This window comes from Martes martes, assembly GCF_963455335.1.
Source record: "Martes martes genome assembly, chromosome: X".
Taxonomy (NCBI): Eukaryota; Metazoa; Chordata; class Mammalia; order Carnivora; family Mustelidae; genus Martes; species Martes martes.
This window is the reverse complement of record NC_137897.1, coordinates 93,336,173-93,360,494: the sequence shown is the minus strand read 5'-3', so window position 1 is coordinate 93,360,494 and position 24,322 is coordinate 93,336,173.

Below are 24,322 nucleotides of genomic sequence, written 5' to 3'. Positions count from 1 at the left end.
ACAAAAAAAGCAAAAAAGAAAGCATCCTTTGTTTTCGTGTTATCTCTAGTATTTCCTTTTGACTCTTTCTTATACTCTTCCTCTCTGTGATTATATTACCCATCTGTTCCTACACGTTATCTACTTTCCATTAGAGTCCTTAACATATCACAGTTACTTTAAATTCTCAGTTACTTTATTTTTTTAATTTTTTATTTAATTTTTTTTTTTTTTTTTTTTTTTTTTTTTTTTGTGAGAGAGAGAGCAAGAGCTGGTAGGAGGAGGGGCAGAGGGAGAGGGAGAGAGAGAATCTTAAGGCTCCACACCCAGCACAGAGCCATTATGGAGTTTGAACCCACAAGCCTGAGATCACGACCTGGGCCGAAATCAAGAGTTGGACACTTAACCAACTGAGCCCCCCAGGTGCCCCATAAATCCTCATAGTTGCTTGAAATTAAATACTTTAAATCCTGTGTCATATCAGAGTCTTGTTTTGATTACTTTGTCTCTTCAAACTACTCTTGATTGCTTTTGGCATCCCTTGTAATTTGGGGCTGAACAGCGGAGGTGAGAGGTCAATACGGAATAAAGCAAGTAGATGTAGTGTATGTTAATATGGCTTGAAACTAGACTGTGTTTAAGGTGTGTTGTCATTATAGGTACTCAAGGCCTCAAATTCCTCTAGTGTCTTTGTTTTTGTCTCGTCTTAACTTTGATCTCCCCCAAGTATTCCTCCTTATCTGTGTCCTGCAGCTCTTCGAGCTGTTAGTGTACTAGAGGCTGGTTGGGGTGGCAGGAGTTGTTGTAGGCGTTCTATACTCTTCTCGTTAAGTCTCTGTCCTTGAGTCGTCCAGCATCTCTGGGATGTGGCCTTCACAAGTATTTCTGTCCCTCCTCCAGGACCATAGCTTTTTTCCCTTTACCCTGTCCCTCAGTCCCCACCCCAGCTGCAGCCCCCCCCCCCCAATCAGTCTCCTTGAAACCCTATCCCCTTGTGACTGTCTGATTGTTTTCATTTTTGTTTGTCTTGTTCTTCAGTGTGCTCGGAATTCTGGAGCCAGCTGGAATGGGGGTAGAGAGCAATGCCCTTCTCCCAGGTGGAGTACAGTTTCTGTATCACCCAGGGGTAAAGGTTTTCCCTGGAAAGGAGGACTTTGTCACGGAGCAGGCTTCTGAATTGTGTGTGGCAATGGCTCCTCTTCTTCCCCAGCCAGCTGGGGCCAGGAAGACACCCTTCCCACATCCTCACTTTGACAGCCTGGTGGAGTTCGTGGAGGGAAAACTCATCCTCGTGTGGGGGGCTGCCTGTGACTATGGCCCCCAGGAGTTTTCTCACTCTCATGCTGGCCCACATACAGATTCCAGCAATTTGTCAAAATTACTAGTCAAGAAAGTGGTCCAACTATCTATGTAGTCCAGTGCCTTCTGCTCCATGTGAGCAAATCTCCAATGCTATATCTATGTGCCTGTCTCTCCAGATTTAGGGGTGACTTTTGCCCTCTGACCTTAGTTCTCCAATGGGTCCCAAAAAAGTCATCGATTTTTCAGCTTGCGCAGTTTTTCCTGTAAGGATGGGAGCAATGACTTCCAATCTCCAGAGCTGAAACTGAAAGTCACGTCCCTAAGAGAATGAAAATATGTGTCCCCACAAAGACCAGTACACAAATATTCACAGACCTTTATTTATGACAACCAAAAACTGGGGGAAAAAATTTCCATCAACAAGTGAATGAATGAACACTGTGATATAACCCTACGATGAAATACTACTCAGCAATAAAAAGGAATGAACTAGTAACAGACGCAACAATACAGTTGAATCTCAAAGTGCTCTGAGTGAAGGAAGACAGACCAAAAAACTACTATATAATGTATGATTCTGTTTATATTCTAAGAAATATATTTTAATCTGGAGCACCAGGAATGAGACCAGTAGTTGGCCGCAGGGGCAAGGATGGATTGCAATGCAGAAGGAGGAAACTTTTGGAGGTGATGGATGTGTTCTGTATTATGATCATTGGTGGCGGTTTCACGAGTATATTCATGTGTCGTTCCCATCACCCGGGAGTTTATGGAAATGCACATTCTCAGGCTTCACCTGAATCAGAAACTGTAAGGGATGGACCCAACAATCTGTGACCTAACAAGCCCTCCAGGCGATTCCAATGCACATGCAAGTTTGAGAATCACTTACACTAGTCCAATGTTCCATTTCACAAATGAGAACACTGAGACCCAGGTGTCCAAGTTCACCAAGTTCTCTCTGAGAGATCTTGTGCTCTGACCCTCAACCCAGTCCTCTTTCCAATATGCCACAGAGTTCCAGAAACATGTTTGCTGACTACCAGTGGAAAGGAGAGTAACCTCTTCCTTCTACTAGGAAAGAGCTTAAAATGTCATTAAGTGTTCCTGTAAACTCAGGAAGGTTACCAAACATGTGGAATGAATCAAGTCCAGCCACGTGCATTCCAAAGGCCAACAAGAGACTGTTCCTGCTTTTAGCATTAATTCCGCATCCCTTGACATCAGAGATTCTGGATAACAACCACCTTAAACAAATAATTGTGGTGGTTGGCTCACTCCGCCTGCTGCAAGCAGCCGGAAGCAACACAGAGAGCGCCGAACACAGACATATTCCAGATCTTTCAGAAACAGCAAATAAAGGGCCCCTGAAACCTGGCTCTCTGGGGGTGCTGCAAGATGCAGCTAGCATAGCTGACTAGGGAGGACAGCCACACCTCACCAGCCGAGACAAGGGATAACTGAGTAGCCAAATCTTTTAAAAGGATCCCAATTAGTGGAGCAGTAAGGGACCCATACATCCAGGCACGGCCAGCCTGGCTGGGCAGACTACTCCCTTTGAGCATGTTGAAACTGATTCATGTGAAAGGGAGAGGGCCTGACAACCATTCACCCGATGTCTTCAGCACTTCGAGTACCACTGCCGCCACCACAAGATCCAGAAAAATCCGAGATGCAGGGCATGGGATGGTATCTAAGCAACAGTTTTTGAACAGTTAGAACTAGAATATACAGTATTTTGGGGGCACCTGGGGGGCTCAGTCGGTTGAGTTCCGACTCTTGACTTTGGCTCAGGTCATGATTTCAGGGTTGTGAGAGGGAGCCCCGAGTCGGGCTCTGTGCTGGGTGTGGAATCTGCTTGTCCCTCCCCCTCTGCTCCTCTCTCTCAAGCAAGTAAGTAAATAAAACTTTTTTTAAAAATTAAGAAATAAAATAACATGCAGCATTCCACCATTGAGGCACAAGAAATTAGTCAGGGTTGAATTAGCATAGAATACATAAAACGATTTTGTCCATAAGTCATCCATAGAGAATAAGACATCAGCAACAGGTTCAAAGTTGGGGAGGTAAGGAAGGAGGGACTCTTTGCTCATTCCTTCTCTTGCCATAAGGATCTTTCCTTCACTTCGGTTTCCTAAATCTGTGATTCTACAACTTCCTTTTACATGTTTTTCCTCCCTTCTTCCGGCCTTTCTTCTCCATGCCTCCCCTCTCCTCTACCTTGTTCCTTCTCTTAGGCTCGCTCTCCTCCAAGTACAATCCTTATTCTGTCGTAGGCCCAGATAAGCAGCCCGAAATTCGGGTGGGGTCTGCCAGCTGCACTTGTCCCGTGGCAGACCAAGGGGAAGCACTGTTTGGGCGCACACAGCTGCCAGGGGACTGGGAATCACTCAGCTTGCCCAGGGCCAAACACAGCCTCCTTGCAGACCTCTTTGGCTGGAAGTTCACCTAAATGGCATAGATGCCAGTGGCACTGGCCTCTCTATGTCTACCTAGGCCCCATGAGTGCTGGCAGCTTCGGTCTCCCTGAAGCCCCAACCCATACGATGTTAATCTTGGGGATTAGACCGACCCTATTTTGACCAAACTCCTAGGCAAACAGGTATAGAAATGGGCATTGTCACCATCTTTGCCTTGTACCCTCCCGAAATGCACTCCTGTCACACTTCCCATAACTACAGAGCCCCCATAACTTCCATGAGAGTAACCCTGTCCCCTTCCTATTGGAACTTGATATCTGGACTGTCAGCTTCGCCCTCCCACCCCAAGAAGCTGGATTTTATACCATTTTCCCCTTCCTCCTAATAGAGGTTTTATTCCTCAGTTCCCTAGTACGTGCTCCCAGCATGTCCTCTGGCTCTATCAATACCCTGCTGGGGCCGAATTATAACCGCCTTTCCCCCACCTTTCATTTCTTTTCTCACCCCTTCCTTTTTTTTTTCCATCTCCTCTCTCTTTCACTTTCATCCCTGCTCCCTAAACTCATCTCCCTCCCTCCTGTCCCTTCCTTTTCCTTTTCAGAATCCCTTCCCCCCCACCATAATTATGGCACATTTAGTGTTCTACATGAACAAGACAGAACAATCACTCTGTGAACAGGATCCAGAGACTGAAGTGTCTCTTTATGACCTTGACCATTTTACACAACCAATTTTCAAAGAAGATGGATTAATCAAGGTTGATTTGAACCTGCTGCCCCCTGTCAGAGTCTCTGAAGCTGATCTTCCCGACGCAACAATTTTCCATTTTAACAGAGGCTGTCAGGGATGGGGATGGTAAGACAGTCAAGTGCTCTTTGCTTCCCTCCAGCCACCAAAAAGCAATTTTCGCTAATGCTGGTGAGGATTACATTAAAATTGTGTAAAAGAAAGACATGACCTCATTTTTTTTTTTTTTTTTTGGTCGGCTGATGCTCAGCGGGGCTGTGAAGCTGCTCTCTCCCACCAGCTCTAGCTACCAAGGTTGACCTGAAACTTTAAAAACCCAGGGGTTGAGTGGAAAGGAATCATTCACTTTGGATCACCATAATCTGTTACCACTGGTTGAGCCTAAAACCTCACTGACCCGACCTCTTCCAAACCATTTTTCATGCTTCTTGGAATTCAGGATAACTTTCCATTACAGATCTTTGGAAGGAACGAGGCCGGTCCAAATTGATACAAAGTTTAAATTGGTTGGTCATTCTCAACTGATTCTGATCAATTGATATATCCAAAACATCCAGCCTTCCGGTACTATAATCTGCCTTCTTAATTTAAAGCACAGAGTGTGACTTTAAGTGTCCCCCTCCCCACTAGTCATTGCCAGGGAGTAGTCCTCAAGAGGCCTAAGAAGAAATGTTAAAGCAAAGGGACCTTCAAATCGCATACTTTCAAAACCCCAAAACGTATCACTTGCACATTTTATTCTCTCTCTCTCTCTCTTTTATATTATACACTTAAGTAAAACAATTAGCTGTACCAGTACAAGTGTCAAAGAACTATAAGGCTCAGATTTGCCACTAGATCTTCTATGTGATCTTGTGTTTTTAGACAAGAATCCCTGAAAATGACATGTCCCATGTTTCTAGCAAAAGAGACCATATGGGTACATTTTGTTTTCAGTAGAAGAAAAAAAAAATTCCCTACTTTTTCAAATAGCTACTTAAGCCCCAAGAAGACCTTCATCAAATCAGACCCCCATTTGCTCAAACTCTTCTTTATTTAAAACTAACAGTGGCCAAACTGACTATGGCTTCTGGTCCTTGGCTCTGGTGGTCTTAACTTGCTCGAAGGATTATGGGCAGTACACAGCTGGGGCTTTCCTAGCCAGGGAAGGCAAATTACTACTCATTTCTAAATACTGACCTTGATACCGGGGTTAAGATTCTCCCTAGGGTTGCCCTGTAACTTCTTTGTGCGTTATGTCCTTTTATCTTCCAGTACTCACTATGTCATTATGTTCTTTTTTTAATCTTCCAGTATTCACTCACTCAAATATGTATAAAACGCCTGCTATGTGCCAGTCTACTAGCTAGGTACTAATGAAAGAGGTGGTCATATGGCAATGAGCAAGGCAATCATAATGTCTTCCCTCAGTTTACAATCCAGTGTTCTCCTGGGTCCTCTGTCTGTCTGATTCTTGGACCAGATTCCTTTCCTAAGTCCCTTCCTTAACCCGGGTGTTTCTACTCTACTCAGACCAATCGTGGGCATTGAATCCAGTCCACAGGGGTTTCCTGCCTTGACCTCAGGCCTGAGACCCAAAGCCTGGCCAGAAGGATCTTCATAGGCCAGAAACAAAGAGGCCAGACAGGTCACCATCACCCCTTGAACTGGTCCTATCTTTTCCCCAGTCATGATCTATCTATATCCACATTCCTGAAACTCATGTCGCAGGAATCTGATTGATGGCCTTTTACATTCAAGATACTAGATGGTCATAACACCCCGAAATTGGTTTCAGACCTGTAAAGATAGAGACATCATTCAAAACCTGTATGAGTAAGTGTCCCATCAGGAATCAGACGGCATACTCAAAATGAGTATTTTGGAGAGAGAGGGTTAGTAAATTAACTATTTACAAAGGTGCAGGCAGGGTGCCCAGGGCTAGTAACAGGGGATGGGGATGCCTTTACCATCGAGGCAAGAGGCCTTTGATGTCATGCGTACAGGACAGCCTCCAGAGGCAGAGTGCGGGATGGACAGGGGTGGAGGGAAGCTCGGGAGGGGCAGATGGAAGCTCTCCAGCACAGAACTTCTCATTCAGATTTTGCAATAATTCAGAGGAGCGGAGATCAAGGTCTTGTTCGTTGGACCGTGAAAATTGGCTTTGTTAACCAAATGAGCAGGATAAACGAAATGGTAAAAGGAGCTTTTAATCCTTTGGAAGAAAGTAAACATTTTCAGACAATTTTAAACTATGTAAGAATCCATTTGCACAAGACAATGAATAAAATTTTTCTTATCTGTTTATTAAAATAGGTCTCACTTTGACCCTTTGCTAGCATTAGCTCATGTTAGTAAATGTGACTGGAAGGAATGGAACTGTATTGATTGAAAATAATCTGGATTTTGGATTTAAAGCTATTTCAGGTTGGTTTTCTTGCATCCTCGCCCACCCCCGGAATAAAAACTAGGTATACCAAATTGAGGCGGTTGGATGCTTATGATAACATAACACTGTTATCAATGAACGAAACATTGCTTATTTATTAGAGAGAGGGGGGAGGGGCAGATTCTTTCCGAATCCTCCCGCAGACTCCTGGCTGAGCGAGGAGCCTGATTCGGGGCTGGATCTCACGACCCTGAAATCATGACCTGAGCGGAAGTCAAGAATCAGATGCTTAACGACTGTGCCACTCAGGCGCCCCAGGGCCCTTACTTTTAAAAAAATAATAATAAGTGCCCCTCCTTTCCCGAGCTTCCATCACACGGCTCAGGCTCCTGACGTCCCCCTCCGCCTGCACAGCCGACCCTGAGCAGTCTCCCCAGACTGGCCACGCCCTAAGGCTGAGGTCCCCTCTAAAGCCCCACAACTAGTCCCAACAGAGTCTTTGATGGACAGACTGATCGCGGAGGCTGATCCTCTGCGTCAGACACACTGGCTTGGCCATTAATTAGCTGTGCCGCTTAGGGCGAGTTATTTACTTTCTCTGAGCCTCACCTTCAGCTAGAAAACGGGGATAAGTCTAACATCATCAGTTGGGACAGTGATCACACAAGACAATGTCTATAAAGCACCTCGCACAGTGCCCGGCACATTATAAGTGCACGGTAAAAACCATTATTTTTCTCCTCAGACACAAGAGCTAATGCGAAGAAAAGGAGGGGAAAAAGCAGGGGTGAGGAGTGGGTTACCTTTCAATTAACTAGCATGTTACATTGCCCAGACTCCCATTCCCCAAGGGGTGCCATTAAGTCCGCATTTGTGGTATTGATTTTTTCCAGGACACCGAACATTTTACACATTAAGCACCTCTACCTCCCGCTGCTGTCTCACAGGTGGCCGCTCTAATAAGATCTCCACTCACATCCACGCGGAAATCTTTATCTCCTTCTCTGTCAAAAGCGGGAGGTAAAACAGGACAAAAGACCTCAGTCACTACGGGGGTGTGGGGGAGGGATGTGCCTAAGAAGCTTCAAGAAATAGACTGGGAAGGAGATCTGAGGTGGAATGAGAGACAAAAGGGGAAGAGATTCAAGTTGCCACAGTGTGTTTGGCTCTTAATTCAGAGAAAACACTCCTGCACACGTTAGGCACACTCTCACGTCTGATTCATTTCTCCCTTTATCATTGTGGCACAAAGTCCAGGGTCACCAATTTCCCCACTCCCCCATCCCCACAAGGGGAATGGATAAGAGGCGACAAGAATGTGCAGGCCAGTCTGTATACTCCCCCAGCCCCCAACATAACCTCCCTGCTTCCATCCTTGCCACTCTAGCCTATCTCCCGCATAACGGCTCGGGGATCGAGTCTGTTGCCCTGCAGTGCACGATGCCCTCGTCTGCTCAAACCCATCCAAAGTCTTTCCATCTCCCTCAAAGTAAAAGTCCTAGGCCTGGGGCTCCTGGGTGGCTCAGTCAGTGAAGCGTCTGCTTTCGGCTCAGGTCAGGATCCCACGTCCTGGGATAGAGCCCCGTGTCAGGCTCCTCACTCAGCAGAGAACCAGCTTCTCCCTCTCCTTCTGCCCCTCACCACCGCTTGTGCTCTCTCTCTCTCTGTCAAATGAATAAATAAAATCCTTTTTAAAGAAAAGTCCTAGTCCTTACAATGGCCTACAAGGCCCTAAGCAACTTGCCTTCCCAGACACTTTCCCCTTCACTTCCTTCCAGCCACACTTAGGCTCCTGGTTTTACCTAGAACACCAGGCACAGCCCTGACTTGGGCTCTCTGCATTAGCTACTCCTTCTGCCAAGAACACTCTTCCATGTATCTGCATGGTTCACTCCAGCAACCTCTTTCAGGTCTTCTTTAATTGTCCCTTTCCCTGAAGTTTTCCTCGACCTCTCTTGGACTAAATATTTGTGTCCCCTGGCCAAAATGCATATATTGAAATCCTACCCCCCAATGTGATGGTATTTGGGCTTTTGGGGGAGTGGTTAGGTCATGAGGGTGGGGTCCTCATGAATGGGATTAGTGCCCATATGAGACCCCAGAGAGTTCCCTCACCCATTTTGCCACCTGAGAACAAAGTGGGATGACAGCTGTCTATGAACCAAGAAATGGGTCCTCACCAGACACCAAATCTACTAGCGCCTTGGTCTTGGACTTCCCAACCTCCAGGACTTTGAGAAATAAATGCTTGTTATTTAACCCACCCAGTTTATGGTATTTTTTTAAACAACCTGAAGGGACTGAGACAACCACCCCAATCCAAACTGCATAACACACCACTCCTGCCACCTCCTATCCCCTCTTCCTTACTTTGTTTTTTTCTATTGTATTTATCATCATCATATCAAAATAATATATATTTAATTATTTTTTATTGTCTAATTTTCCCATTGAAATATAAACCCTATGATGTTAGGGATTTTCATCTCTTGGCTATCTGTTTTCCTGTTTTTTAAAATTACTACTATTATTATTATTATTATTATTTTAAATAAACTCTACATCCAATGTGGGGCTCAAACTCATGACCTTAATTAAGATCAAGAGTCACATGCTTTGCTGACTGAGCCAGCCAGACACCCCTCTGTTTGTTTTTTTAAATTAATATACACTGTTAGATTAGTTTCATATTGTCTTTTTTTTTAAGATTTTATTTCTTAACTTGAGAGAGAGCATGAGTGAGGGGAGGGGCAGAGGGACAAGCAGACTCCCCACTGAGTGTATAGAGCCTTACATGGGGCCTGGCAGTGGGAGGGGGGCTCGATCCCAGGACCTCAAGATCACAACCTGAGCCAAAGTCAGATACCCAACCGACTAAGCCACCCAGGCACCCCAGTCTCATGTTGTCTCTTGACTATCTTCATGACTGTGTTCCCAGGGCCTATAACAGCGGCTGGCACATGACAAACACTCAGTATTTGTGGAATGAGTAAATTCACATAGTTTCAAGCAGTAGTTCCCAGCTCTCGATGTACATTTGGAATCACTTGAGTAGGGGGCACTTAAAACTTATAGATATCCATTAAATCTGAATCTCTGGGAATGAGCCCAAGAATCTTCTTCTTTTTTTTAGAGTTAACTGGGTGATTCTAATAAGCATTAACTCCCAGTTTAAAAAGTCAAAATAGCTCTTTATATATATTTTTTTAAAGATTTTATTTATTTATTTGACAGACAATTCACAAGTAGGCAGAGAGGCAGGCAGAGAGAGAAGGGAGGAAGCAGGCTCCCTGCTGAGCAGAGAGCCCGATGCGGGGCTCGATCCCAGGACCCTGAGATCATGACCCGAGCCGAAGGCAGAGGCTTTAACCCACTGAGCCACCCAGGCGCCCCAAGCCCTTAATATCTTATGAATAACAGGAACAACCCCTCTGCAGAGAAAACCAGTAAGTATTCACTAAATAAAGAATTTGGATGAGATCAGGTTCAAATAATCACGGGGGGGGGGGTGGACAAAACGGGCAGTCAGTGGAGTATGGTGAAGGCAGAGTTGTGGGGCATCATTGAGTGTGCTACGGTTAAGAGGGAAAACAGACTACACTTCCACGTGCACCTGTGCCTCCATGGAATCAACCAAGGTCCACGAGCCAGCTTTCAGTTTTAGAGATTAACAAACTATTTTGTCAGCCCATTCAGAGGGGATCTTCATGAGGGATTAACTCCCATTCACCAAACTCCCAAAAGACTGATAACACGGACTGCGTTACTATGCAGCTACAGGACTAAATAACAGTGCCACAGCCCTGACAGCGAGGAGAGCCATACACAGAGGAAATATTGGATGCATAAGTCTTAATTTAGGAGGAAGGAAGGGGAGAGAAGGCAATCTGAAAGGGGGCACTGCCCAGGTAGGCCCTTCTCGGAGAGGCATGCCGTGTGGTAAGCATCTGGAGCCACTATCGGGAGCTTTGCCTAAGCTTTTAACTCTGTTTTTGACAAGCACTTAGAGGTGCCAAATAAATACCTGGTGGTGAGAGGAAAGAGGGATGCATCAAATGGAGAAAAATAAATTCGCATTTCCCACTGAAAAGGGAAAGCGGGAGAAAAAAGCGTGGTGGCGGTAGGGAAAGAAGTTGAACACTAACTACCCTTTTTAATTATGCACATAGGATCTCATTTAATCCTCCCAACAGCCCTGCAAGGAAGGTACTATTATTTCCTTCTATTTGCAAGAAACTAAGGCTCCAAGATGTTAAAAAGGTTGCCCAAGATCACACAGTTGGTCAGTAGTAAAAGCCGATTTGGACCTCTCTAAAGCCCATGCCTTAACCCAGTCGTCCTCAAACATTTTTGTTCATGAGGAGCTTATATGAGATGCTAACTGCTGGGACCCAACCCCTGAGATTTGGATTTGGCGGGTCGAAGGAGAGCCCAATAATCTGCATGTCACAAGTCCCACTTCCCCTCTGCCTGGGTACTCATGGGGCAAGTGGTCCTTGGTGAGGACTCACAGCTCTTGTCTTTGTGTGAATGTCCTTGGGCAAGGAAGATGCTTCCTCCCTCTTCACAGCACAGCCAGGCTAGAATTTGAAAGAAGTTTAAAGTATGATTCTCTTGTGCTCTTTGATCCTCTTCCATTTCCTGGAGTTCCTTGATGAGTTCAAAGGCCCTTGACAGTGAACTCAGATCTTGGACAAAGAGCACACATGTCTTTTAGTGAAGCCTCTATCCTAGCAGGCTCAGGTCCCAGGAGAAGGGGATGAGCTCTCCTTCAACATGAGGCTCCTAAATTAGGGGTGACAGGGGGCCCTGCTGCAGATCGAGTCACCCTGAACATCCTCAAGCAGAGAGCATCTGTTTGGCCTTGACTTGGGTTGTTTGCTCTGCACTCCTCCCTGCAGATCTCTCTGCACAAGTCCCAAGAGAGAGAAGCATACATTGGATCCTTGAGAACTGGCTGCTGTAAGGAGAGTGAAAGTCTTCCCAGCTGCTAGGAACCCGCCCTGTTGGCCTCTGGTAGGCGGGGTTTCTCTTCTCTGCCAGAAAGTTGTTCTTTTCTTGGCCTCAGTGAAATCACCTGCATTTGGATTTAATTCTGCTTTGGCCCTCCCTCAACACTGTTCTCACCCTCAGCTCCCCAGAAAGGCAGCCGCCTCTCTTCCTCTCAGCTTGTCCTTGACCGCACTCCCCCAGGCCAAGTTTCTGGGGGCACGCTGTAAGATCCTTCGTGGCTGAGGGTGGAAGCATTTCATTAGAGAAATGGGATAACATCTATTGTGCTTGAGTATGATAAGGATTATACCTTCAAAAACCTCAAGAGCAAAGCATCTGGCCCATAGAGGCTCAATAAGAGTAGCAACAATAAATAGCTAATACTTATTAAATACTTCTTACATGTCAGGCACTCTTCCATTCACCAGATTTGGATAAATTCATTGATCCCTCTGACATAAGTACCTTTTACCCACTTTACCGATGAGGAAACAGGTTCAGAGGAGTGGAGCAAATTGCCCAAGGTCACAAAATTAGTGTGAATCGGAGCTGACAGCCAGACCCGACTCTGTGACTCCAAGGCCTTCTGCTGTTACTGTCATTGTCCTTGTTGTTTCCTAAGGAGCTGCTGTATGCAAGTCACGCAGACAGTTTTGAAGACCACAGAGAGTAAGTTCACAGGGGGACTGTCCTCAATAAGTCCACAGTCTGAACCAGATATGGGGACGAGCCCTATGCATGAAAGAGAGCCTAATACAAGGTAGTTCTGCCAAGTGCCCACACGTGGTTCAGAAGAACAAGGAGGAAGAGGATGCTGGGAGACACTCCCCCATGGGTCTGTTGTGCTCCTATATTTCTTGCTGGCTATGCCCAAAGTGCAAGGCCCTGACCACTCTTTATCTGGATGTTTCTCAGGGTTACGGATTGTAGCCGGCAATCTTGTGGAAGGTTTTAATGTCACCCGCTGGGACAAAGAGGAGGCAGACTTACTGCTTGCTATAAAATGCTGGGTTCCCTAAGCTTGGTGCCCTGCAGCTGTGATGTAAACCGACAATGTGTAAAGCAAGCATCTGGGGCCCTCTGTGTTTTCCCTGTAGGATTTTGGGACAAGGGGAACTGACACAAACAGGCCAATCCCCATGCCGCTTGCTATGCTATGAACAATACGGTCCGTTATCGCTGATCCAAGAGTCTCGGATTTTCTTCTAGCACCCAGGAAACAGCAACAGGTGAAATTATGAGTTTGTAAGTAGGGTAAAATCAAATCCCAGATCTAACAGAAGATACAACCTATTGAGAAGCTGTGATGTGCCACACACACTTTTAGGCACTGGACATAGAGCAGTGAACCAAAAAGACAAAAGTCCTCCCTCCCAGCATATATGCTCTATAGGGGTGGACAGACAAGGGGACAAATAAACATGAGGATTCGAGATTGTGATCAGTGTCATGCAAAAAATAAGCAGGGGTAAATGAGCCTTGCCATCTTCATCTGTAAAATAGGGCCAGTATTAATACCTGCCTATCAGGATCATTGTGAATGCCTGGCTCATGGAAAGGTCAACAAATATGGATTTTCATTATCATTCTCCTTCCTTCTCCCATGAAAATGAGGAATGAAAGTGGCTTCTTGGTGTACTGTCTTCCCCCAACTGCTGCCCAGGGCGGCCTTATCCAGGGCCCGTGGGGCACAGCTGGGCTGGTGAGCGCTGTCAGTGAGGATACACAGAGCACAGCAAACCTCTGATCCCTCTCCTCCCACCTCTGCCTCCCTAAAGCAGCTGCTTAACGCACCCCCACCCCAGCCACTTCCCACTCTGGTGCTGCTCCTGACAGCAGCCTTTCCAGCCTATTTCCCCCTCTCCAACCTCTCCTCAGCACCTATGTCAACACGAAGCTCACAGACAGACTCCACTCCAGACGAAATGCAGCAGACATTAGCAGATGGTAATTTGGCCACGTAAAGGGCGGGAGTCCTGGTTTTCTTTCTGAGCCATCACACAAGAAACTATTTTGAGGAGCCATTTTGTTCCATGAATGCATCCCTCCCTTTCAATAACTCACCCAGACATCGCTCTAATAGCTCTGTCTCCCTAGCGAACAAATAGCCGGCCTCTAATTACTCAGATCCATTTGCAGTACGTGCTGTGTTCGAGCGATGCTTGGTGATCAAGTGGCTAATTCACAATAATGATGGGGCAGGACACCTCATGTCTTTGTTGCAGGCTCTGCTTCCATGTATTATATTTTCAAGGCCTTTCTGAGAGCTTTGAAAGAGACTTTCATTATAAGGGCATGTACCCCTTGTTCTGTGAGGTCTGGAACTGGCTTAGTCTGCCTTGGCAACAAGTTTTCCTCTGAACTGTATGTAACCTGAGTGTCCCCGGGCCTTGCCAGCCTGTGGGTGTATAAAAAGTCACACTACCAGTCCTGTCCCCAATTTTACCAGCTCTTGCCTTTATCTCTCATATAGAACATAGCCTCTAACAAAAGACCCCTGGATATTATTAGAGCATAAGGGATATCTGCTCCCAATCAGGGGCTGCTGCCACTGCTCTCCTTGGTACCTGTGCTGAGGCCCTCTGTGTCTGCTGGTCACCGCGATCTGCTACAGCTGAGGCCCTGGGACTCCTGAAATGCCAAAGCAGCCATGCCGTGTGTTCTCATAGATGAAGGAGAACGCCTCTTCCCTTTGTGATATACCCTTCGTTGGAGAAAACCAAGCAGGCTTGCTTGCTTATGTGCCAAAGTCCTACTAAGGTTTTGTTGGTTTTTTCTTAGCAACTTCTCCCTTCTCTTCCATTTCCTTTTTCTCAAAAGATTCAAAAATGATTTGGGGCGCCTGGGTGGCTCAGTGGGTTAAGCCTCTGCCTTCGGCTCAGGTCATGATCCCAGGGTCCTGAGATCGAGCCCGCATCGGGCTCTCTGCTCAGCAGGGAGTCTGCTTCCCTTCCTCTCTCTCTGCCTGCCTCTCTGCCTCCTTGTGATCTCTGTCTGTCAAGTAAATAAATAAAATCTTTAAAAAAAAAGATTTGAAAGGCAGCTGGACTAGGAGACACACACATCTGCATGCAGAATTTCTCTTTCCCTCCCAAGACGAAGGATTTCTTTTTAGGTCCAGTTCACTGTACCTGGTTTTTCATTTGGAGTGAAGCACATAAATCAAACTTCAATCCTGTGCATACTCTTCAACACACCAGTATCACCTATGCACTCCCTTCTCCTCCCTACAAGGGCTAAGTTAAAAGGGAAAGGAGAAAGAAGGAAGTACAAAGGTGGGGACAGCCATGCAGCCTTATGGCTAGTTTCCACTGGTACTAAGAATTCTTCAAAGGCTATATACTTATGTCAACATCAAAGAGCACTGAAGAATGTGTGATGGCAGCTTCTGGTCAGAAGCAAAAGGTTTTCCATCTCATAAGAGAAGTTCAAGACGAGGCAGGAGAGTATCAGTCGAAAGATTGTGTAGGCTATTCCAAGATTAGATCAGGGAGGGAGGTTCAGTAAATGGCTCTCAAGGAGTGTTATAATCCCGAGGATGGAGAAATTACTTAGAACAATGCACTGTTGCCCAAAGTATGTTAGGCAAATCACCAGTAAGATGCGTGACAATTGTCAGTCATACCCACATTAACCTTTATAATTAACAATTACAGGTCATTATTACAGTTTTATTTAGGTCACTTGATACTGGATGTCACTTTATGATAGTAACATTTCCTTTTAACAAAATTTTAGTTATATATAAAAAAAGCAAGTTGAGAGCTGCCTGGCTGGAATTGGTAACGCACATGACTCTTGATCTTGGGATTGGAAGTTCGAGCCCCATGTTGGCTGTACAGATTATCTTTTTAAAATATTTTCTTTATTTATTTGACACACACAGAGAGAGAGAACACAAGTAGGGGGAGTGGCAGGCAGAAGGAGAGGAAGAAGAAGCAGGCTCCCTGCCAAGCAGGGCTTGATCCCAGGACCCTGGGATCATGACCTGAGCCGAAGGCAGACGTTTAACCAACTGCGCCAGCCAGGTGCCCGCAGATTACCTTAAAAAAATAAAAAATAATAATAATAAAATATTGGAGCACCTGGTTGGCTCAAGTCAGTAGAGCGTGCAACTCTTGATCTCGGGGTCATGAGTTTGAGCCCCTCGCTGGGCGTATAGCCTACTTAAAAATAATAACATAGTTTTTTAAAAAGCAGGTTGACTCAAAACTATTGAGGAAATAATAGTATAAATAGCGCATGGTATGACAAAAATCATGAAGTTGATATTTGAGAGACTGAAGGCTGAGAAATGATGAGGTCAGTGTTCCAAGCTTGATCTATGAAGTCAGACAGCCTGGGTTCCAGTGCTGGCTCTACCACTTACCAGCTCGGTGATGTTGAACAGATACAGATGTGCTTAGCATAGTGCTGGGCACGTATTATTCATTTCTAACACTCTTTGAGTGCTTACCACCTGCAAGGCTCTGAGCTAAGGTTTCTATATCCAGTATCTCATTTAATCTTCCTAACACTTATGAGATAAGTACTATCATCATCTCTTTTTACAGATGACCTAGGACAAGTTGGGGGTCAGAGAGAGAGGAGCCAAACTCCTGGGGAACCAGCCTTCTCCCCTAGCCTCCAAACTGCTCCAGGAAGGTAGCACTTCCATGAAACACAGGCCTGAGGGGCAGACTCATGAATCCTTCTGGGGGGATCAACACCTACCTTCCAGGTTCCATTCTTTTTTTTTCCCGCACTCTTTCTTTTAACTTTTTATTTGAAAATAATTTCAAACTTACAGAAAAGTAGGAAGAATGAAAAAAGAACAAAGAATACTCACATATCCTTTAGCCTTTACCAGATTCACCTAATATTAATGAGGCAATCATTCTCCATCTGTGTGTGTCTGTGTGTGTGTGTGTATGCACATACACAAATCTTTTTTTGACCTATCTGAAAATAAGTTACATATACCATAGCCCTTTCCCTCTAAATACTCCAGTGTCTATTCCTAAAAATAAGGATAGCCTCTTATATAACTATAGTAGTCAACCTCAGTAAGTTCAACATTGATAACAATATTTTATGTAATCCACCATCTGTATTCAAATTTGTTGGTTGATGCAGCCTTCCTTTGTCTTTTAGGACACTGGCATTTTTGAACAATACAGTCCTTTCCCTTTTTAAAAAAATAGAACATTCCTCTCTGGGGATTCGTCTGATGTCCCCCTGATTAGATTCAGATTGTGCATTCCCAACTGGAAAACTGCAAAGGCGACGCTGTGTTCTTCTCACGGTCTCACATCTGGAGACACACGATGTGCATCTGTCCTTCACTGGGAATGTTCATTTTCATTCTCCAGCCAAGGTGTCATCCAATTTCTCCACCGTGTGATTACTTGATTTTTCTCCTTTGTAAGTAATAAGCAATTCTGTGGGGAGGCACTTTAAGAACATGCAAATACCCTGCTCCTCATAAAATATTTCCCCTAGATTTAGCATCCATTGATAATTGTTACCTGATCCAATATTTACTACGATGGCTGCAAAATGATGATTTTCCAACTTCACATGTCACTTGGCTTTGAGTATTGTGCTTACTCTTTTTTTCTTTTTTTTTTTTTAAGATTTTTATTTATTCATTTGTCAGAGTGAGCACCGGCACACAGAGAGGCAGGCAGAGGCAGAGGGAGAAGCAGGCTCCCTGCCGAGCAAGGAGCCCGATGCGGGACTCGATCCCAAGACCCTGGGATCATGACCCGAGCCGAAGGCAGCCGCTTAACCAACTGAGCCACCCAGGCGTCCCTGTGCTTACTCTTATAACCAAGAGACCTCCCTTCCTCTTCGTTTATTCATCAATTTACTGTCAGTCTGGACTCATGGATTCCAGTTCTTTCCAGTGGTTTATAATTCATTAGTGCACTTAATTATTTCAGTCCTCAAATTATCCCGGATTTGGCCAAGGCTTCCCTCTTGAAAGCCTAGGGGGACCCACCAGTGCAAAGTGCCCCGTGGGAGCTGATCCAGGGCTGGCTCCAGACTCCAGGGCTGATTTGATAGCTGCGTGTAGAAAATCACTTTATAAAGTGCTGCCCAAATGCAGTTAAGCATCCTCCAGCCCTAAATGCAGGTTGTTAGCCACATGTCAGAGCGTGCTGGTCTGACAATGCCGATGAGTCTTTAACTCCCGTCTGGCTGACAGTCTGGCTCAGTCCCCACCTGGCCTTTTTTTCTTAAGTCTTAGGTGTACCATTCTTTGTCAACCTAGCCCTCATCGTCTGAAATGAGAAGAGACTGAGAAGAGACAACTTATTTCTACTTCAGGTAGCCTAACAGTGTCTCAGAATCACTGAACCTCAGGCTTTGCCGAGAACTGAACAGAAGGGCAGAAATTAAACCCACCCTTCCCCACCCCCATCTTTCCACCAGCCCATAAAGCCACCCAGGCATCCGTGCCTCTCAAACAGCTCCCTGAGCTCAAGACTTAGGAAAGAATACTTAAGAACCAAGGAGAGTCAGTTGAGTCTTCCCAGGGGCCTCAGTCTTAAGGGGGGCCAAACTGCCCCTTGGTGCTGGGAACAGGCTAGGACGGGTCACTTAGTTATAAACCCTCCCGGTCCAGTTCCACAGGACACCCAGGGAAAGCTCTTTTCTTAAAGGAGCCCGCAAGACATCTGCAGGGAAACAAACAGCCGCTCCCTGCAGCTCCCTGGGCCCCAAACCACTGCTGCCAAACACCAACTGCTGCCAGTCGATTTGTTTTTTACATGAATCTGCATTATTTCTCTTATTTCAATGGCCAGGTGAGGCATGGGCGGTCCTCTCAGATTCCCACATTTGGATGGTTTCCATGTGAACAGGCCTGGGGACTCTCAGCAAGGGGCCTTTTTGTTCTTTTCCTTATTGACTGTTACACATGCGGTGGCGTCCTTTCGGATCCTGTGGTTTTTGTTTATTAGGATAAGTTGACTTCAGGCTTGGAGAGCCCTGACTGATTTGGGTTGGCTGTTGGGAAAAGGGGTTTAGGGAAGAATGAAGTAGTAGGGTTTCGAGGCACACCCCAAGGAGAAAAGAGGAGAACTGGGGGACAGGGCTGTTGAAAGACCTGCTGTTCCAACCAACCCCATCTTTACATATGCCAGCAGCAGAGGCTTAATTAAGACAACACGCACACATACACACACACAGTTCAACCTGTTAGGGGCTCTGCTAGCCTCTCAGAGCCTCCAGCAGTGCTGGGGCGAGGTAAACTGAGTCTAGCTGCTGAGGGCACCCCAGTAGCAGGAAGCTTCTCAGGCATCTTGCCTTATGAAGCAGACCGACAGCATGAAGTCCTGAGTAATAATGGCCTGAGAATAGTGTTGCCAGATAAATTGCAGGATGCAATATTTGGAATATATAAATATTTTTAAAGATTTTATTTATTTATTTGAGAAAGAGAGAGCGCATGAGCGGGAGGAAGGGGAAAGAGGGAGAGGGACAAGTAGGCTCCCTGCTCAGCATGGAGCCCCATGTGGGGCTCGATCTCACGACCCTGAGATCATGACCTGAGCCGAAATCAAGTCAGAAGTTTAACCGAGTGAGCCACCCAGGCGCCCCAAATACATAAATATTTTTAAGTTACCTGTTATTTTTCTGAAATTCAAATTTAATTGGGCATCCCTTATTTTTATTTGCTAAATCAGGCAAATTTCGAAGATTTAGCAAATTCTACCCAGGGATCCTATAGCAGCAATGTTACTCTAGGCTGTCCTTTGAAAATGGGGTAAGAAATCAATCAGGGTCTCCAAAGTTTACGTGTGCTTTTTTCCCCAAATTACCTAATGAGGGCCTAACTCTCCAGACCTAAGCCCAGTGCCCCCAAACTGCAATAAATACACAAGGCTAGTTTTCTCGTGTTCAGAGCAACTGGCTACTTCCCTGGCTCCAATTCTCACTCGCTCTGGGATACCTGTCCCCTTTCCTCCCACAAAATGAACTCTTCCCAGGTTCGCCTTACCGCCTGCCAGTTTTAGAGAAATGTGTAGAAGGTCTCCCCAAGTGACTAGACAGTGGGCCACGGTCAGTCGTTTAAAGGCCCTGAGAATGTTCTGTGATTGTTGCCTAGGAGGGGGAATCACACAGTTTAGAAGGAGGGAGAAAAGGCCTATTTTCCAGCCTTTGCCCTGTGACTTCTAAGGCCACCTCTTCAGGCATGGGCAGCCTTCTAATAGTTCTGCTGATGGAGGCTATTTTTCTGCTCACAAAGACAGACTGACAGGTCTATTAAAATAAACTTGAAGCAAGAGTTTATTATGAATTCTCAGAAGAGCAGCATCTCAGATGAAGTAAGACATATTCACGTGCCAGGAGCAGGAGCACACTTACTGTACTTCCCAGAATGCTTCGAATGGTACTGGACTATTCTCTGTTAGCTGGCCCTCAGGCGCCATTACACAAACGCGACTGGGAAAGATGGTGGCTGCCATTGCAGCTTGGAGGACGTGTAGGGCCCTTTTGAATGGAAAGCTCTTCTGCCTGACATTACTGTGGCCCACACGGCACACAGGGGGCAGACAGGTAAGGCGGTAGCCGGGTGGGTTTCACTGCCACCTTCTCAAAGGGCTTCGTCTGAAAGGGACGTTAGGCCTTGGGGTTCCGGCTCTACAATCGTTAGCTGACCTGAGAGTAAGCTTTAACAGAGAAATCCTGCCTGGTTATGGCTCCCCAAAGGATCTAAACCTGGCGTCTCTCCCCATTTTTTTCATTTAATCAACAAACATTTAATGAATCTCTACTGTGTGTCAGCACTGCTGATACAGCAATGGAAAAACTGATGTAATCCAAAAACTCATGGAGCTGAGGGTCTCCTGGGAGATGCAACAAGGAAATGAGCGCTTACAACACATGATGTTGGAAGGGCAAGTGCTGTCCGAGTGTGAGGAGAGCGCCTCACCCTTTCCAAGAGGGTCTGGGAAGAGACCCTCTGAGATAACAGAAAACCTATACATACTTGTCTCTGCTCGGGTTCCTGTCGCAGAGCTCTTAAAACCCTTGTAATTTCCTAAGTGATAAGAGCACTAGGAACATCTTTTGTTCCAACATTGGCCTTTGACCCTGGTTCCTGACAGAGAACTCCTAAATCCCTTGGGATTTCCTGGGTGATAGGAGTATCTTTTGTTCTAATGAGGTTAGTCTTGGTGGACTCCTGGATAGCTTCCAGATGGGGGCTGGTCACCAGAAAGACCAAGTTGTGCTTAGAAGTTCGGAACTTTCAGCCCACCCCGCCCCCATCCTCTAGAGAGGGGAGAGAGGGGATGGAGACTGAGGAGTGATCAATCATGCCTACAAGGTGAAACCTCCATAGAAGACCCGAAAGAAAGTGGTTCGGGGGCTTTTAGGTTGGTGAACACATCAGCATGCCAGGCGGGTGACTTACCTCAGCTCCACGGAGACAGAAACTCATGTGCTCAGGTCCCTCCCAGACCTCACCCTATATGTGTCTTCATCTGACTATTCATCTGTATCCTTTATCATATCCTCTATTATAATAATCAACAAGTAAAGTGTTGCCCTGAGTTCTGTGAGCTATTTCAGCAAATGACTGAACCCGAAGAGGGGGTCCTGGGAAACTCCTATTTATAGCTGGCTGGTGAGAAGCACAGATGACAAACTGTACTTTTGACAGGGGCCTGAGGTGGGTGGACGTGCTTGCCCTGTGGGGCTGAGCCCTAAACCTGTGGGGTCTGTGGTAACTCTGGTTAGTGTTAGAATTGAACTGAATTGTAAGACACCCAGCGGACGTCGGAGAATTGCTTGGGGTAGAAACCCCACACATCTGATGTCTGAGGTCCTGTATGTGCCAGAATAGAGGACAACAGTGCATTTTTCCTCCTGAGAGCCCCACAGAAAATTATGTCTGAACTGAGGCCTGAAGGATGAAAAGGAACTGATGGAAAAGGGCATCCAAGCAGACGGAACATGTTCCAGTGACCATAGGTGAGTCTGAGGGGCAGCGGGTGGCAGCATGAAGTTTGAGAGTTAATCGTAATAACGCACAGCATTTATCCCGGAGGTACTGTGGGCCAGCGCTGTGCTAAGGGTTTGCTATGATCCTCACAGAAGCCCTCAGAGGATGGCAACCAGAGCCCACCTTCTTAATCCCAGCTCCGTAATACCCAGGTCTGTCGCTCAAACAAATAAAGCTAATGGTGAGGCTTTGGCATAGGACTCAAGTCTTCGCTCATGGAGCCACCGGCCCCACATATAGGTCCAAATCCATCTCCATCCCTGGCTCGTCTGTGATCTCAGAACCTCTGTCCACTCCCTGGTTTCTTGCTAATCACTGGTTGCCCAGTCATGACTCTATCTGGATCCCTAGTCAGCACGTCAGGTTCCTTGATCTGAGGCCATCTTGAAATCTGGAGCCTTTCTTGCCTCTGAATCCCAATCCCTAGTTCCCTCTTATAAGACCCATGGGTACCACGCAATGCCTAATTCACTGCACTTCTTGCACTGAAACACTCAGGTTTCCTGAGCATCCCCAAGTTGCTTTAATGTTTCTGTGTCCCTGACTGGTCTCTAGGGCCTCGCCATCCTCACTGTAGCCTCAAACACAGGACACCAAAGCCCAGACTGGGAGGGGACAGGAGGAGGGAGAGACTTGTGAAGGCAGGAGGGGCAACTGCATGAGAGGCCAGTCAAGTGGAGAGATTCTGTAATATGGGCAGGGCTGGGGCTGAGAGCCTAGGAGAGATGTCCTTATTCTCAGGAGTATATGACCCACCTCTCCCCAAATACCCTATTCCAATACTAGCTGAGGACTGAAGTCCCTTTTAAAGGGGATTTGCAAAGAAGAAGCCAACTGAGAATGTAATGAGCCCTGGGGAGGAGAAACATGTGCTTAATTTTACACCAGAGCACCCCCATCCCCGGTGATCACTTTGGTTGGGGAGGGCACAGAGGGGCTGAGAGGAAAAAGGAGAGGGACTTATAGGTGACAAGATGGAGCCAAAAGGGGGAGCTCCAGAGTACCCACAGGCATAGACAGAGCAAGCTAGGCAGACTACGGCTTGAGCCAGGTCCAGCCCTGCCCAGACACCACACTCTCATCTCCCTGGGGATGTGGTTTCTGACTTCATTTTAAGCACGTGGCCCAGACAGAAACCTCCACATTACCTGCTCTTTAATAGGCACTGCCTACAAAACCACTGAATTTGCCACAGCCTCTGTAATGCAGAGGCCAGCTGAAGGGTTTGTATTTTAGACAACCCTTCTCCCTTTTCCCCACTCCAGGGTTTGGGCACAGCCGTTGAGCAGATGGTGGACAAGATTAGCAACTAGCCCAGGGCTCCCTGAGCTAAATGTAATGTAGGATTTATCTATCGCCTAGGGACCTTGTTAAAATGCAAATCTCATTCCATAAGTTTAGGGTGGGGCCCAGAGCTGGCATTTCTAACAAGCTCCCAGGTAATCCTGAAGCTGCCAGTTGAAGGGACACACTTCAGATAGCAAGGCTATTCCTGCCTTAGCGCATTCTAGTCCATTGCGCTGCCCTTCCATAACCTGTGAAGGACTGAACAAATATGAAAAAATCTTGTGGGGCACCTGGGTGGCTCAGTCGGTTAAGCATCTGCTTTCTGCTCGGGTCATGATCCTGGGGTCCTGGGATTGAGCCCCGCACTGGGCTCCTTGCTCAGCGGGAAGCCTGCTTCTCCCTCTCCCTCTGTGCTCTCTCTCTCAAGTAAATAAATAAAATCTTTAAAACAAAGAAAAAAATAAAAAAGGGAAAGAAACTTGTATTTTTATTTGACCAATCTGTCAACCCTAAGTAGAATGGATGAAGGAACAAATCAACTTCCCGCAGGAGAGAGAGGCAGTGGTGGTAACCCATTATAACAACAACAAGTAAAATTACACAGGCCGAGGGAGAGAGTTATATTTTCCCGACGTTTCCTACAGCTGTTTGTTCATCATCGGACATATAAAAATCTTGTGACCTTTTACCACCAAAGAAAAACTGCTTTAGGCTGAGCTAGAAGTTAGGTATTACCATAGATACTCATACGTCTTCACAGTTCAGCTCAGTTACCCCATTGTTTATTGTGTTGCTTTACAACATGGCAGACTATTAAAGCTATTTCTTCATTTTACAGGGTAGGAAACTAAGGCTGACCAGTCAGCTGATTCGACTTGCTCAAAGCCCCCTGGCTAGTTTATAGCAATACTGGCCTCGAACCAGGTGATGAGCCCAGAGCCCTTGCCCCTACAAGAATTTGGTAAAGTAGTGTGTGGACCGGGGAAAGATTTTAAGTTGACTGGTCACAAGTGGTCCCCATGCCTTGTGGTGGGGAGCTCACTGGAGGTTCCCCAAGTAGAAATAAACATCATTTGGGACCAAAGAAGAAATCTTCCAGACTCAGTCACTCAAATAAATAGACATCCTTTGGAGCACAGATTACCCATTTGTTGATTGAATAAACATTTGCAGAGCCCTAGACCAGGTGGGGATAGAGATAATAAACTACAGTCCCTGTACTTAGAGAGC